Genomic DNA, 15,220 nt, shown 5'->3' with positions numbered 1-15,220 from the left:
GCGAGCCCAAGAGAGTGCTCTGATACCAGATGTGATGAACCTCCTTATAGCAATATCGTGAGAATGCTCGAAATAACAGAATACAAAGTGATAGCAGAACTCAGAATGAATCTACTTGATCGCAGGCCACTTCGAGGGGGTAACCTCCTTTGAGCAAGCTCAATACAATAAATTCGTCCGTGCCCATCAAGGGCCTCAACCTATTCTTATATACTGAGTACGATCTAGAAAAGTAATACTACCTATGCATGTGGGATAATAAAATATACTCACGGGACGACTTACAAAGCATATGCGTCCAACAACACTACTCTAACAAAATAAACAGAAGGAACACACAGGTTCCTAACACCACGATAAGAGACTCTACACTATTTTAGTGCCCAACTAACCCCTTTCCCCATACATGGTCACTTCTTCCCTATCCAAAGGTGAGTAATACCAACACTCCCTTCCCACTTTTCCCAAAAAAACAAGGAAAAGAACATAAAAGAGAAACAAGTAAAAAAAACCACATACCCATCCCTCAAATGATAACAACACAAACACAACTCCAAACATGTAAGAGATTTACACACACACTTAAGCAATGAAAAAAATGAACATATACATGGCAATGGAGAAACCTACCTTCACAAAGGTTATGGAAAGAATGAGTTTTCAAATGAGCTTAATCCTTTCCTCTTTGCAATTCCAAAGCTTGAATTATCTAAAAATAGAGAGTGGGTGAACACCCTCCAACTCTTCAAAGGGACTCTAAATAGCTTCTAAACTCACCCACCCAAAAATAGCAATAACTCCAACTTGACTCTAAGCCTCCTTTGGTCTCCCCATATGCCCCTATCATAAAGGAAACCTCTTAGCAAGAGTTTAAACGTGGGTAAACTTATGGAGATGATCCATTTTCACAACAAAGGGAAATTGGGATATTTTAGGGGTCATAAATGATGCTAGGAAGTTCTAGAAGCGTCGAAAAGGTTCCTAACCCATACCTCTACCACTTGGGCACTTGGGTTATATTAAATTTGGCTTCTAGGATAAATTTATGACCTATAAAAGTGGCTTGAAAATATTTTATCTCTAAAATCTTAAGGATGTAACCTTTCCACTAAACCCAAATCAAGGGGATTTAATTTAGGTTACTAACTAAATTAGTCGTAGGCTAACAAGTTACGTTGCCAACCCTAATTGACATGTTAGTACACATATGCATATAACAAGTGTCAAGTGACACCATAATATTTACTTTTGCATAACATTTGATGCATCACAAAATATAGAATGATACACATACATTTAGATTATGATACAAATTGAACGTTTGACAATGAGGTTCCAATCACTTTATTGGATTCAACCTTGGTCTTGCAGTTTGCTCATAGGGTTAGTTATTGTTTTTCTTATTAATTCCATGGTTAAATTTCCTGCACACTTATTGATAATATTAGTACTTCAATAAAATCACACACACACACACACACACACACACACACACATGTGCACACACACACACAGACACACACACACACACACACAAATATAAACAAAATTTACATAATCAAATTGATCAAAACATTATACCTTTCATTTAAATAAACTTTTCCCATTTATGCACATAGATTAACATCACTAATCTCATATTTGAATCATCATAACATATTCATCAATTCAAATTAAAATGTTAAAATAATCATCATAATGCATATACATACATTTAAAAGATCAGAAATAGCATAGCTAAGCATACTAAAGTAATCATCGCACAACATAAGTAATACTGATAATATTTAATCCATCAGATATAATGTCTCAAAATTTTATATCATACTGTATCAAAATAAGTGTATTGACTTTGCTATGATTCATTGAGGTGAGGCCTCACATCCTCCCCCACTAGGCATGAACTTCCTCCTATAATTCATCAAAAAGATATGGTGACTGAGATCTCATCTGCTTTGCATTCTCCCATGAAGTTGTGACCTCATTATAACAATCCCATTGGACTCTAACTTGGTCCAGCTCTCTCCCTCGTAGCACAAGGGTCCATAGGGACATAATGTAGGTGTTCCTTTTACCATTTTATTTTTAATGCATTTTTTTTAGGACTTTAGGAAAGGGTTATTTGGGTATTTGTCCCAACTCCCATTAGTGACCATTAGTGATATTAGAGGTAATTTTAATGTGTTTAGGAGTATATTAGTGGGGTAATAATCACATGTCTATTTAAATTTGAACATATATTGATTATTCCATTATGTCTATTTAACAAATTTGAGATGCAACTATAGAAATATATCAATTGAACATCAAATTTAATTTTTAATACAATAGGTAAATCTATCCATAATCTAATTTGAATTTCTTCATGAAACAACTTATCTATAATATAATCAATCATCTTGGATTCAAAATTTAAATCCAAGGTTACAAGAGGTTGAATTGCGAAATAATTACATTTCTACATTTATGCTATTCCAAGCAATTAAAAGTGATTTTCCATTAAATTTATTTTACATCTTCTCATCTTACTGTAGAAAAAGATTTAGTATGCAAAGAACATTAACAAATAAAGTAAAAATTCACAAACCAAAACTAAATTCACATATATGTTTAGACAAAGATAAGCAAAAAAAAAGTGCAAACCTCACAAGAGAAAACACTCCATGCTTTCTTGATTCTGTAGATGTGTCCTTTTGATGTGGATGTATGCTGAAGATGCTCAAAGCTGCTTCAATGGAGGTGGGTAATGGAAAATTGGTAGCTTTGTGAGCTCTCAATTTGGCATTATAAGGGTAAGATTGATGGCTTTGGTTCTCAAAATAGCATGGTAACTTTAGCTCAAAGATTGTTGATGAAATGGCTTGGGATGGGATTCAATTTATAGGCCAAGGGGTAGAGGGATGGAGGGCTTAGATGCAAGGATGGGGAGATGGTTAAGGAGGGCTAAGATGCACTCAAAGGGGAGCACATGGATTGTGCTTGTTTAGCACCAATGGGAAGGTGACACTTGTCACAAGGAGGATGAGTGTGAGAGGGTAGGGTAAAGGGTTGGTTAAAGGCATGATGAGTGGGGTTGAGTATGTAAGAGAGATGTAAGAGGAATGAGTGTGGAAGAGGGAAGAGTGTGGAAGATGGGTGTAAGAGTCATGAGTGGGCTTGTAAGAGTCTTTTATGGTTTGTAAGAGCACTCATGACTTGGTGGTTGGGATTTTTGAGGGGAGACTTTGGTTTGGTTTAGGAAAGTCTTAAACTTGTTTAGGGAATGTGACAACATTAGGGGGTGGATTAGGCTTGGGTTTAAGATTAGATTAAGGATGTTAGAGATGTGCAAGTGGATGGCATTAATGAGGGTGGGTGAGTTAGTGGCTAAGCTAGGTTAGCATGGGTGGATGGGGTGGATTAGGCTAAATGAAGGATTAGGGATAAGTTAGGGGTTTTTAGATTTGAGGATTTTATTTATCAAATAGATTTATTTAATAAATGGGGATTTTTGGAATTAGATAGAAGAATAGGATTTAATTGATAAATGATAGGTTATTTGATTTATCAATTAGGACTATAGATGATTAATTAAATTAATCAGCTAGGGGATGGAAAAGGATTAATTAAATAGGAATTTAATTAATGATGCCTTCAGAGATGGCTAAATTAGATTACCAAAGCGGTATAATAAAATTTGGGTGTCCACACTACAGTCTTGGTGAGAATAGATTCCAACTCCCTATTAGTAACTTCTACTTGACCATTAGCCTAAGGATGATAAAGTGACAATTTACCATGCTTGATAGTATACTCCTTCATAAGAGCGATTATCAAATTTGATGTAAATTGAGTCCCCTGATCAGATGTCAATTGCCTAGAAACACCAAACCATGTAAAGATGAATTCATACAAATGTTGATATCCCTTGGGTGTTTCATGGGTTTAGCCTCCACCCATTTGGTTACATAGTCAGTACACACCAGAATGTAGGATTTTCTTTGTGAAGGAGGTCCAATGCATCCTACAAAGTCAATCCCCCATTTGTCAAAGGGTGTGACAACTACTTGAGGCTGTAGGGACATTTCATCTGATTTAGTGGGTCTTCCCATTCATTGAAACTTGTCACATTTTTTTGTATATTTGGTTGTATCCTTGTGCAAACTTAGCTAATAATACCTAGTAGTCAAGATTTTGAAGGTTGTTCTTTTGGCTACAAAGTGACCTCCACAGGTCTCATCATGACAGGCTTTCAAGACATCATATGTTTCATCCTCTCTTAGACACCTACACATCACTTTTTTAGGTCTTGTATAGAACATAAATCTAATAATCCATGAATAATTAAATCTCTTCTTTGTTAGTAACTTTCTTTCTTGGGTAGAGAAGTAAACTGGCATTTTTCCTGAGGTGAGGTAGTTAGCAATAACTGCATACCATGGGTTTTGTGTGGCCAATAGAAAAAGGTGCTCATCTAGAAGACTATCATCAATGCTTTCAATATCATTAGGGACATGTAACCAAGAGAGAAACTTGGCTACCACATTGACCTTACCAGGTTTATCAACTATGGTGATGTCAAATTCTTGCATAAGCAATAACCATCTTGCCAATCTTCATGAAGTTGCAAGTTTATTCACCAAATATTTTATAGCAGAATAGTCAATGTGAACAAATATTTCATATCTAGTAATGTAATGCCTAAACTTATTGAGGGCATAGATGACTACAAGTAATCCCTTTTTAGTGACTGTGTAATTAAATTCTGCACCTTGCAAATTCTTACTGATGAAATAAATGGCATGTTCAATAGAGTCTACTTTCTATCCCAGTACAACACTGATAGCATAGTCTGAGGCATCCATATCAATTTGAAAAGGCAGGCCCCAATTGGGTCCTATCAAAACATGCATTGTGGTAAGAACTTCCTTAAGCTATAGGAAGGATGTTGTATAGCTAGAGTCGCAAGAAAATTCAGAATCCTCTTTGAGTAGGTTATAGAGAGGTGATTCAAGTTGACTGGAGTTTTTAATAAATCTTCTGTAATATCCAGCATGTCCCAAAAAATTGTGTACATCCTTCTGCTTCTCCGGCATAGGCAAGGTACTAATGACTTCAATTTTTGCTAGATCTACTTGGATGCCCTTAGATGAAATAAAATGGCCTAGGACTACCCCTTCCTCCATCATCATAAAACATTTCTCACTATTTAAAGAAATGTTATAGTCTTGACATCTTTTAAGTATCATTTCTAAATTTGCTTTTGCTTCTTCAAAAGTAGCACCATAAATAGTAAAATCATCCAAATAGATCTCCATACAATCAGTAGAAATATTTGAAAAGATACTGATGACAGCTTGTTGAAATGTGTTGGGGCATTGCACAAGCCAAAAGGCAAGACTAAGTAGAAAAATGTTCCCCATGGGTAGGTAAACGTTGTTTTTTTCTTGATCTTCTGGGGCTATTTGAATCTGATTGTAACCACTGAAACCATCAAAAAAAGAAAAATACTTTTTACCAACTAGGTTGTCAAGGAATTGGTCTATAAATGGCAATGGAAAATGGTCATTCTTAGTGGCTTAATTGAGCTCCCTATAATCTACACAAACTTTCCATTTTCCTCCCTTCTTGGGTACTATGACCAGGGGGGAGACCCATTGGCTATCAGAGATGGGGTATATAAAACCAGCAATTCCTTCTTAATAATATCTTTTAAGATAGGGTTAACTCTCATTTGAGGCTGTCAAATAGGTTTGAAGTCAAGGCTGATGTAAATCTTGTGAGTGCAAAGCAGAGGATCTAATCCTTTGATGTCCATGTAATCCCAAGCAAATGTGCTTTGATTCTCCTACACTAACTGCAACATAGCTTTTTGTTGGGAGGGTGATAAGGCATTATTTATATTCAGTTCCTTGCCTAGACCAATTTCCATCTTAATAACCTTATCTGCCATCAATAATTGGGTACCATAAGAAGAATTCATCTCATGAGATAATAATGAATGGAGAAATTGTGAAGCTTCTGAATGATGTAGTGAATTCAAAGATGGTACAATGGTTTTTAAGATACATTGGACACATTAGAGATTTTGTTCCATATTGTTGTGATTCTACAACACATGCCCCATTTCTGATAGAAATGGGGACCCCCTACTTTATTTTTGACTTTTTTGGGGCCCTAGTCTAGGGTCCGAGTCATTTTGAGGTCTTGTCTAGTGTCCTAATTTGTATTCAAATTCTAACAGAGAAACCCAGAAGCCAAGGAATCAAAATTTGAAAAGGAACATAGCCTTTATTGCAATTTTAGGGTGCACTAGGCACACCTCCTTAGGTGCACTGATGTGCCAAAAATGGCGAAGTTGTTTTTGTGCATTTTAGGTGCAGCTACAATAGAGTTTCCTGGGTGTATATAAGGAGGGGGGTCCATTACCTCCTTACCTTGTTCATTATCTCTGCCAAAGGCCTCGTTCCAAGCTCCATCACTGTAGATCCCATATCCATGAGGTGTGCCTTTTGCATCATGCCCCACAAAGCACTAGACTTCAAAATATAAAATACACCCAAAATTGGGTGAGCATCAACGCACCTACTCGGGTGCGGTGATGTGAACCCAATTTTGTTTTTGATAAACAAAAATGGCTAAAATTTGGAAGAACATAAAAAAAAATAAAAACAAAGGTTTACACCTAATTAGGGTGCACAATAGCGCACCTCATGAGGTGCACTACTGCGCACCCTCAAAAAATAATAGACATAAACCCAAAATGGATGCGCATTAGTGCACCTACCCAGGTGCGCTGATGCACACCCATTTTATAAAAACAAAACAAAAGGAAAAAACTTCTACGTCAAAACTAAGGTGTGCATCACCACACCGTAGGAGGTGCACTGGTGCACACCTCAATATAATCAAAAATTTTCTCTAAAGGGTGCACTAGGCACACCTATTAGGTGCGCCATTTTTTTTTGCAATTCAGGGTTAAAATAGGGTTTTTGATGTTTTTCAAGTAATCATATTTTCTAAGTTTGGTACGAGTTGGTCTTAGGGTTTAATTAATTCATTTTTTCTCAATTCCAAACTAATGGATGTCCTTTTGTGCAGATATTATGGCATCTTCATCAAGCTCCCTTGGCAAGAAGATGACATTGAAACCTGTGGTCTTAAAGTTCTAAGGCATTCCAGCAAAGTCAAGGTTCCAGGATGACTACTTGGAGTTTAAGGATACTGATCTAGGGCATAAAAATTTGGTGAAATTCCTAAAGATATGCAAAAAACCCACTAAGAGGTCACAAATGGTTTCTGCACTTATCCGATTTGGACTGGTCAACACAGCTTCACACCTAGTATCGGTGCAATCTTTGAAGCTCAGCATGATACTTGCAGAACACTTGGTACTAGAGGAAAGGGTGGTAAAGAGTGTAACTAGTGAAATTGTCCTTGATCTACACCCCAAGAATATTGAGAAAGTATTCCATCTCCCACAGGCAGATCAGTTCATTAGGCTTACCTATGAACAAGCAGAAAGGTGGTACTGGGAACATATTGAGGAGGCATCAGAGATCATTCAGTCCTCATGCCTTATCAAGAAGACTCCTTTGGGGAAGAAAATAGGCAAAGTTGACATGACTAGGGGATATATGATTGAAGACATCAAGTATTCCATTGTCCTATTGAGCAGAGTTATGGGTTTACCCGCAGCCATGCATTTAAACATCTTTATGGTGCATTTCATTGAAACAATCAAGAAAGTGACGATGCCACTAGATTGGGCTTCCACTCTAAGTGAGAACTTATGTGAACAATTGGTGGCAGCCAAGAATGAAAGGAAGTTTTATATGACCTCATATTTAGTATACTTGTTAGCTGCAAGGGCAATAGATTATCCAAGGTTGTACAAAAGAGGTAGCATGTAGGATCCAAATGCATGGCCATACATCATCTAGCCTCAGTTGGTGAACAAGAATCTCTCAAAGAAAAGCAAAGAGTACAGAATTGTGAATGATGCATTTGTATTTTCCATAATCTGATTCATAGAAGGAGATAATGTGAAGAGGTTATTAGATGATGTAGTGGCACAGATAACGGTACTTGGAGCATATTACAGTCAATTTAAAATATTTACATATCTAAGGGTAGCTGGTACCATGGTCAACCCGAAGAAGCTTCTGAGGTACCCTTGTGATAGACTCATCCTCTTGGAGATTGCTCAACAAATTGAGTTTGTATACGATAGAGTTAGAAAATAGCATAAACATTGTTGGACATGGCCTCAGACCATAGGACCTTTTGAAGTGAAATAGAAGCAAGATATTCCTTATTTTGAGTGTGAATGGGATTAGTATCCCTTGGAAGAGTACAATTCTCCCTAGCCATGTTTTGATAATATTAGGAGAGTACAGTATCTAGCAGGTAAAGCATTCACACATGAGGAAGTCATTGAAGGACATTGGATGAATGCTACAAATGACTATGATGCCTGAATAAGGGACTATTGTAGGATGACTTTGTGCTTGGTAGAGAAGGCCCTAAAGATAAAAATTCCCTTGAAGATATTGCAACAAGAGTTTGAGAAGTTCTTTGATCCCCTATTTAACAAAGATAAGATAGGTAATAGGTTATGAGTGTTGAGGTTGATAGGGAGGAAAATTTAGATATCAACCATAGGGCAAGGCACATTATTAAGATGATGCAAGATTGGATCAAGAAGCTATTTGAGCTTGATCCAATACTTGAAATAGTGATTTTGCATGTGGAAGCCCACCCAGCCAAAGGTAGAGGAAAGAAAGTGACCATTCCTACCTCTGCAGCTCAATCACCTATAAGGGTAGAAATAGTACATCAACTCAATAGGCTGGTGGGTTATTACAAAGCTCAAAAAAGTGGAGGTCAAGGTAAGGGCAAAAGAAAGAGGAATTCTCCTCCACATGCCAAGCTAGAAGAGGGTGAAATCCTGGCACCTACACAGCGGCAAGAAGAAAATGTACAAGAGAAAGAGGATATAGGGGTGTCACAAGTCTAGGATGACCCGCAATTGCCACCGATTGCTACACCCAGCCAAACAGAGATAGAAGATGAGATTCAAGAGGTCTCTCCACCTCAGTAGATAGAACAAGCATCCCCTTCTGCACCTAAGAAAGGAAGAAAGATCAAGACTCTAGTCAAGAAAAGGAAAAGGGTGATCATGAGGGTAGTTCATTTCCCATCCATTCCAGGACCTATTCTTGAAGAAGAGGATGATGAGGATAATGTAACTTTGAATAGAAGAACCTGCCTAGCAAGAGCCACATAATAGAAAAGGAGAAGAATTTCTACTGCTACACTACCAGCAATCCAAGAAGAACCTTTGCAGATGACCACATGAATTCTTTCAATTTTATAAGCCTTGGTTAATTTTTGAAAATTGCCCAATTTTAAGCTTTCAATTGGCCATTCTATCTTTGAATTTTGTGAGTCTTTAAGCTTCCATGTCCCCGGTTTGTTCCCAGCTCCACACAACACTTGAAATTTTTAAAATCCGACTTCTGAGCCTCAAGTTGTCACAAGTTAATGGATAGACCCAAAATATGTGTTTTAAAGTCTATCATTAACCATTAACCTCTCAATAGGTTAATGATAACCCCCAAAAACACATTTTTCCTAACCATTAACCTCTCAACAAGTTAATGATAATGTTCAAAAATACATTTTTCTTAACCTCTCCAATAGGTTAATGATAGCATTCAAAAATATGTTTTTATTAACCTCTCAACAGGTTAATGATAACGTTCAAAAATATGTTTTTCTTAACCTCTCCAATAGGTTAATCATAGCGTTCAAAAATACATTTTTCTTAACCTCTCCAATAGGTTAATGATAGCATTCAAAAATGTGTTTTTCCTAACCATTAACCTCTCAAAATGTTAATGATAACGTCCAAAAACACGTTTTTCTTAACCTTTATGAAATAGTTATTAACATGTCTGAAATTCCAAATTAGACATGTAAATGGTTTGAAATATAAAAAAAAGAGGGGGGGTCAAAGGATCTGCCTGATGAGAAGATGAAAGACATAAAAGTTTTGAAAAAGAGGAAGCCATTCGCAAAATTTATTCCGATAAAAGAACTACTTCATTTAATTGGACTCATTCTTGATTTGAGAAAGGTGCTATGCCATCCAATTTTGGACCTGAACCTTAATGGGCTATTGTCTGTGATACTTTCCCATCCGATGTGTATTTGATGAATCCATAGTTCATTGCTCAACTGAGGCAAATCTGCCTATGTCTTATTGTGAAGAGACAAATGAATTTGATGCAATAGGGCTTTGTTACAAATAAATGCATTGAAACAATCAAAGGAAGTCAGTGAAACAAGCTTGAGAGGCATGGTTTTTTACTAAGAGAAGTCACAGGCTATGAATAGAGGAAATGTGCAAACATAAATAGAGAGCTTCAAAATGGAATTGATGATAAATGTGAGAGCTTTTGTATAGTTTGGAGACATGGAATAAATGATAAGATTGGTTCCATAGCCTAAATTGTGGAAGGCGGCAGTCCGGTTCAGTAATAACTTTATCTGAATGAGCGAGGGAAAAGCATGATAGGATTATGGCTTTGAGATGACATAAAGAAGGGGAGAACCCACAATGATGCTCAAGCTCTTTACATTAGAAATGTGCAAAGACCACTAGGGCCATTTCATGCTTTCCAAATTGAGTGCAGGTCAGGATTCGTCATAGATATTTCCCTTTTTCATATCAATACCATTGAGTTCTATGGCACTCTTCCTAAGCGTTTGGAGAGCCTTGAATTGCTATTTGACCTGGATATCAACAACATCAGATTCCTATAGTACTCTTCTCATTGCCTTCACTAAAATTCTTAGACGTTGGATTTGATGATTTTGATGGGATCTCCGCACATTTACATTAGCTCTATGGAATGATATGGCATTCATGCTAACATGGGCTCTCTATACATTAGCTCTATGGGGGTGGATCTTTGTACATTGTCTCTATGTTTAAGTTCTGACTGCATCTGATTGAAATGCACTGAGGCCAACAAAGTTGAGAAATGTAGCAGCTCACTCTTTTCATTAAAATTCTTGGGCATCACATTCAGTGGTTTTGAAGGTCAGTTGCCATCACAGCTACTCGATGAGGGCATGAATGCCATCCTTGCTAACAACAGTAGCATATATATCAACTCTGTTGTGATATGCATGTAACCTGGGTGCATTATCTTCTTCACATGAACAGTTATTATATTCATGCTACAGCCACTCCAAGCATAGCAGAAATGAATCAAATGCGCCATCTTTTTCTAGTTCCTGCAATTCTGCTCCTTTGCTCTATAAAAATTGGGGTTGTTCCAATGGCCTACTTATCATAATCAAAACTAGATTGAATGGTGAATAACAATGCTCAATTTTAAGGCTTCAATTGGTTTCTTACAATGCCAAATGAAGAAGTGTAAACAAGGCACGTCAACTATTTGACAAAATGCCTAAAAGAGACGTGATCTAATGGACTACAATGGTTGTAGGATATGCACAAAATGGTGTACTTGAGGAGGCTCTTAGGCTCTTCAAAGAAATTCCTCAAAGAAATGTGATCTCATGGAATGTAATAATTGCCAGATATGCCCAGAATGGATTTCTTTAGGTGGCCTTGGAAACTTGTAAGCAGATGCAATTTTTGTTGAAATGGGTAGAGACATGTTGCATGTCAATTGGTCACTTTATCATAATCACAAACTTCCAATCCCTTCTTATGATCAGTATAGAATGAGCCCAAACCATGCAAGGATATCATGTGATTGATGCATAGAAAGACATGGCATTGATATAATGCGATCACTGACAGAGAAAGTTATTAATGGCCAACCAAGTTATCTATTTCTTGTCACTCTTCATGACCCTTTCAGTTTCGTAGATTATGGAAAATGGTGGAACAAACATTGTCAACATGAGACTTTCATAGGCCACACCACTCTGTGCCTGTATTAGGAAAAAAGAAGTGTTCTACTATGTGTGACCTTGGACACATACCCCATTATTACAGTCTAGTATCAAATCAATGATTCAACCTTTTGAAGACACTTTCCAAGCCATACATTTCAAATAATGGTTATTGTCATTTAAGGTTAGTTTTGTTGAGGTTAATTAACCTCACCCAAATCATGTATTTGGGAGGTAGTTACTAACCACAGAGGGGTAGTTATTAACCTCTGTGTCTATATAAGGGCTCTTTTGGGCTTTGTAAAGGGACTTTTTGGCTTTAGAAGAAGGGAACACTGTGCAGAAATTTTGATTAGAAGATGATATTTGGAAACTATGTACAGATTTGTCTTTATAATTAGAAATTCCTCTTAAGTTCTTGGTGCAAGAAAGTAAAGGAATGTACAATTTGAGTTCTCTGATTCTAAATCTAAATTGTTTAGAATGTTGATTCTCTTTGTAGTGAGCATTCTCACGGTATGGTGTAGATGTTTATGAATCTTTGGATCAACATTGTGCTAGTAATAGTTTTCAAGCGTAGATCTTGATTGTTGTTATTAGCGGTTTTAATTTAGTAGTTTGGGAAATCCTTGAAGTTGTGTGGTGCATTCATCATCATGAGCTTTCTCCCCTTTCAATTTTAATTTTATATCTATTTGAAAAGCTTCAAAATTATATCATACGAGGGAGCTGTCCCTCGAAACGCAGAGGAAGGCCGCATATCAAGGGCCTGTCCAACTGTTGTGAACAGTTTTCCACACACTCCGTTGGGCCAATTCTACTGTGAAAAATCTATTTACCAACACCACATCAGAGGATAAAATGTGGCAATGGATTGATGAGCAAGATGTAGAGGGTACTGGTATCTTGAAGATGTCAAATTTTGATTTCATTCCTATAGGTACTGAATTGGTGGAAGATAAGATCAAGGATACACAAACAAATGAACCCCAATAGGAAGATTGGACTCAAATGCCACCAGAATCAGAGGGTCCTGAGATAACTCCTTTATCCTCATTGCAAGTCACAGTTGTGGATAAAGTCTCTGCTACTCCTCTACCACCAAGTACAAAGGAAGAACAAGTTCAAAAGGAACAAGAGGAAGAGCCACAACAAGTATCAACCGATGAAGTGTTTGGAGAAGGAAAAATGGTCGAATATCCTCAACAAGCCTCCCAAGACATAGAGGTAAGAATTATGGGCTCCACTAAAATTGAGACTATAAAGGGAGAACCTTCATAGAGGAGAAAACCCCAGAAAGGAGTGATAAGGGAAAGGGGATAGCAAACAAAACTTCCTCATCCTTGAGAGGCAAGCCTTCAGTGGAACAGATCCCAAGATGGTTGTGCAAAGAAATGATAAGAAATAAAAGTTAACAATTCAATGTTGATGAAGAGGACATGATAGAATTGATTGAGGTTCTAAGGAAACTTGAGTCCACATCAAAAGAGGCAAGATCATTGACATTCATTAATAGTGACCAGAATCAAGATTTGTTTGCACAAGTGGCTATTCCTCCTCTTGATACAGGCATAGAGGATTTGACTCTGCATGATTATCAAATTAGAGAGGTTATGCTTGGGAAGCCTACATTGGATACAGCCAAGTTGATGGTCACAATGGGGATGAAGGAGGTATTTAGGAGTTTAGAAGAGGAAGGGGTAGAATTAATAACACTTCGAAGGAAAAATGAAATCCTAAAAGGATATTTAGCTAAAGTTGTTGGTCCCTTGGATCTTGAACACCCCAAGGAGACTCTGAATGTGGCACTAGAAAGAAGAGATGGGGGGCTGTGCAATTAGATCTATTTTTGAATGCTTGTCAATAATGGTGGGAAAGTTTTGAGGAAAAGGGTGTTCTCATCATCCATGGAAATCTGAAGCTACTTCATGCTATGTAGGAAAATGTGGATAAAATGGTAGCAATTTTGAAACAATATTTTAGTATTATGGATCAGGTACATGCATGGGGAAAATATTTGCAGGTGCTACAAGCGATAAAGGTACAGGGGTATAGAATTCTTGTAGAAGTATATATAGTAGAGGAGTGTTGCCCCACTTTTATTCCTGAACCTATCTTGCAAAAGTGAAAAATTTATTTTTAGTGTGTTTAGTTTGGTCAAGTTAGTTGGTCATTTCTTCCTCAAGTGATAAGTATCTCCATCAGATTTTCACCTTTTCCCTTCTCCCACATTGTATGGTTGGGTGGGTTTTCCTTATCATTATGAATCTTATGGGGTAACTTAGAACCTTACTCGATGGAGACTTTTGATTATGTTACTTTAGTTGAACTTACTTACAACTCATTTTGTTCCGAGCATGAATAATTTTGGACTAGCGAAAAATTAAGGTTTGCCTTCTCTTGGGCGGATTTTCACACCCTGAAGGTGAAACTCTGCCAAGAATTACAAATGTAGTTTATGAGCTTAAATTAAGAGAGATGAATTATGTTTTGCATAGATCATCCAAGTATTGAAATTTTTTCACTATAGAAATAATTGGAAATCCATGAAGTTGAATATAAAGAGGATCGACAGAAAATTCAGAAGCAGTTTCTCCTTGGCAGACTTCGAACCTAGAAGTCAGTGGGTCCCACTTAAACTTGCAAAGTTATTTCTATATTCTCTGAAGGCTTAAATTAAAGTGGTTAGGGTAGAGAAGGCAAAATGAATACAATAGTGAAAAATCAGAGAGTGCCTTCTCTTTTGCGGGTTTTCTACCTTTGAAAGCAATTTTTCATATCAATCAGAAAATCACCCTTGTAAGATTGATTATTTATCAGATCAATCATAGGAGGCCTAAAAGAAATAAGGGAAGTGAATTGGTCACATTTGCAAAGATATCTTATACAAAATCTAGCTGAGCGGGTTTTTATTATCAGAGTACTCTATTTTCATTTGTCCGCAGAGAAAGTAAAAATAAGGGTAAAGCATAAAAGTGGAAATTGACTTCTCTTCTGTGGGTTTTCTACCCTCGAGGGCAATTTTTTGCATCTAATTGAAAATTGCATCTGCAAGCATGGTAAGTTTGTGAATTGATCACAAGATATGTTGGGGAAAGAAATGGAAGCAAATTAGTTAAATTTGTAAGGATATTTCAAGTGGAATTTAGCCAAGCAAATTTTTCCCCAGGGAGTACTCTGTTCTTATTTTTCTGAAATAGGGTTAAAATGGAAAAGTAAGTCAATAATAAAGGAAAGTTACCGTTGGGCCAATGGAAATAGTGAAAAGACAAGAAAGAATCTATTATAACCATCACTCTAACGG

The 15,220-nt window shown here is 36.9% G+C and overlaps 1 pseudogene; it reads right to left on the bottom strand.

Annotated features, from left to right (window-relative positions):
* Positions 1-6,790, bottom strand: part of LOC149532249 (putative E3 ubiquitin-protein ligase ARI1 pseudogene) — a 114,496-nt pseudogene extending 107,706 nt beyond the window's left edge.
* Positions 6,791-15,220: the final 8,430 nt, after the last annotated feature.

Source organism: Cupressus sempervirens, chromosome 10 (genome assembly GCF_028749045.1).
Source record: "Cupressus sempervirens isolate cs-2001-9-10 chromosome 10, ASM2874904v1, whole genome shotgun sequence".
Classification (NCBI taxonomy): domain Eukaryota; kingdom Viridiplantae; phylum Streptophyta; class Pinopsida; order Cupressales; family Cupressaceae; genus Cupressus; species Cupressus sempervirens.
Note: the sequence above shows the minus strand (reverse complement) of the source record. Positions and strands in the feature narration are given on the sequence as shown.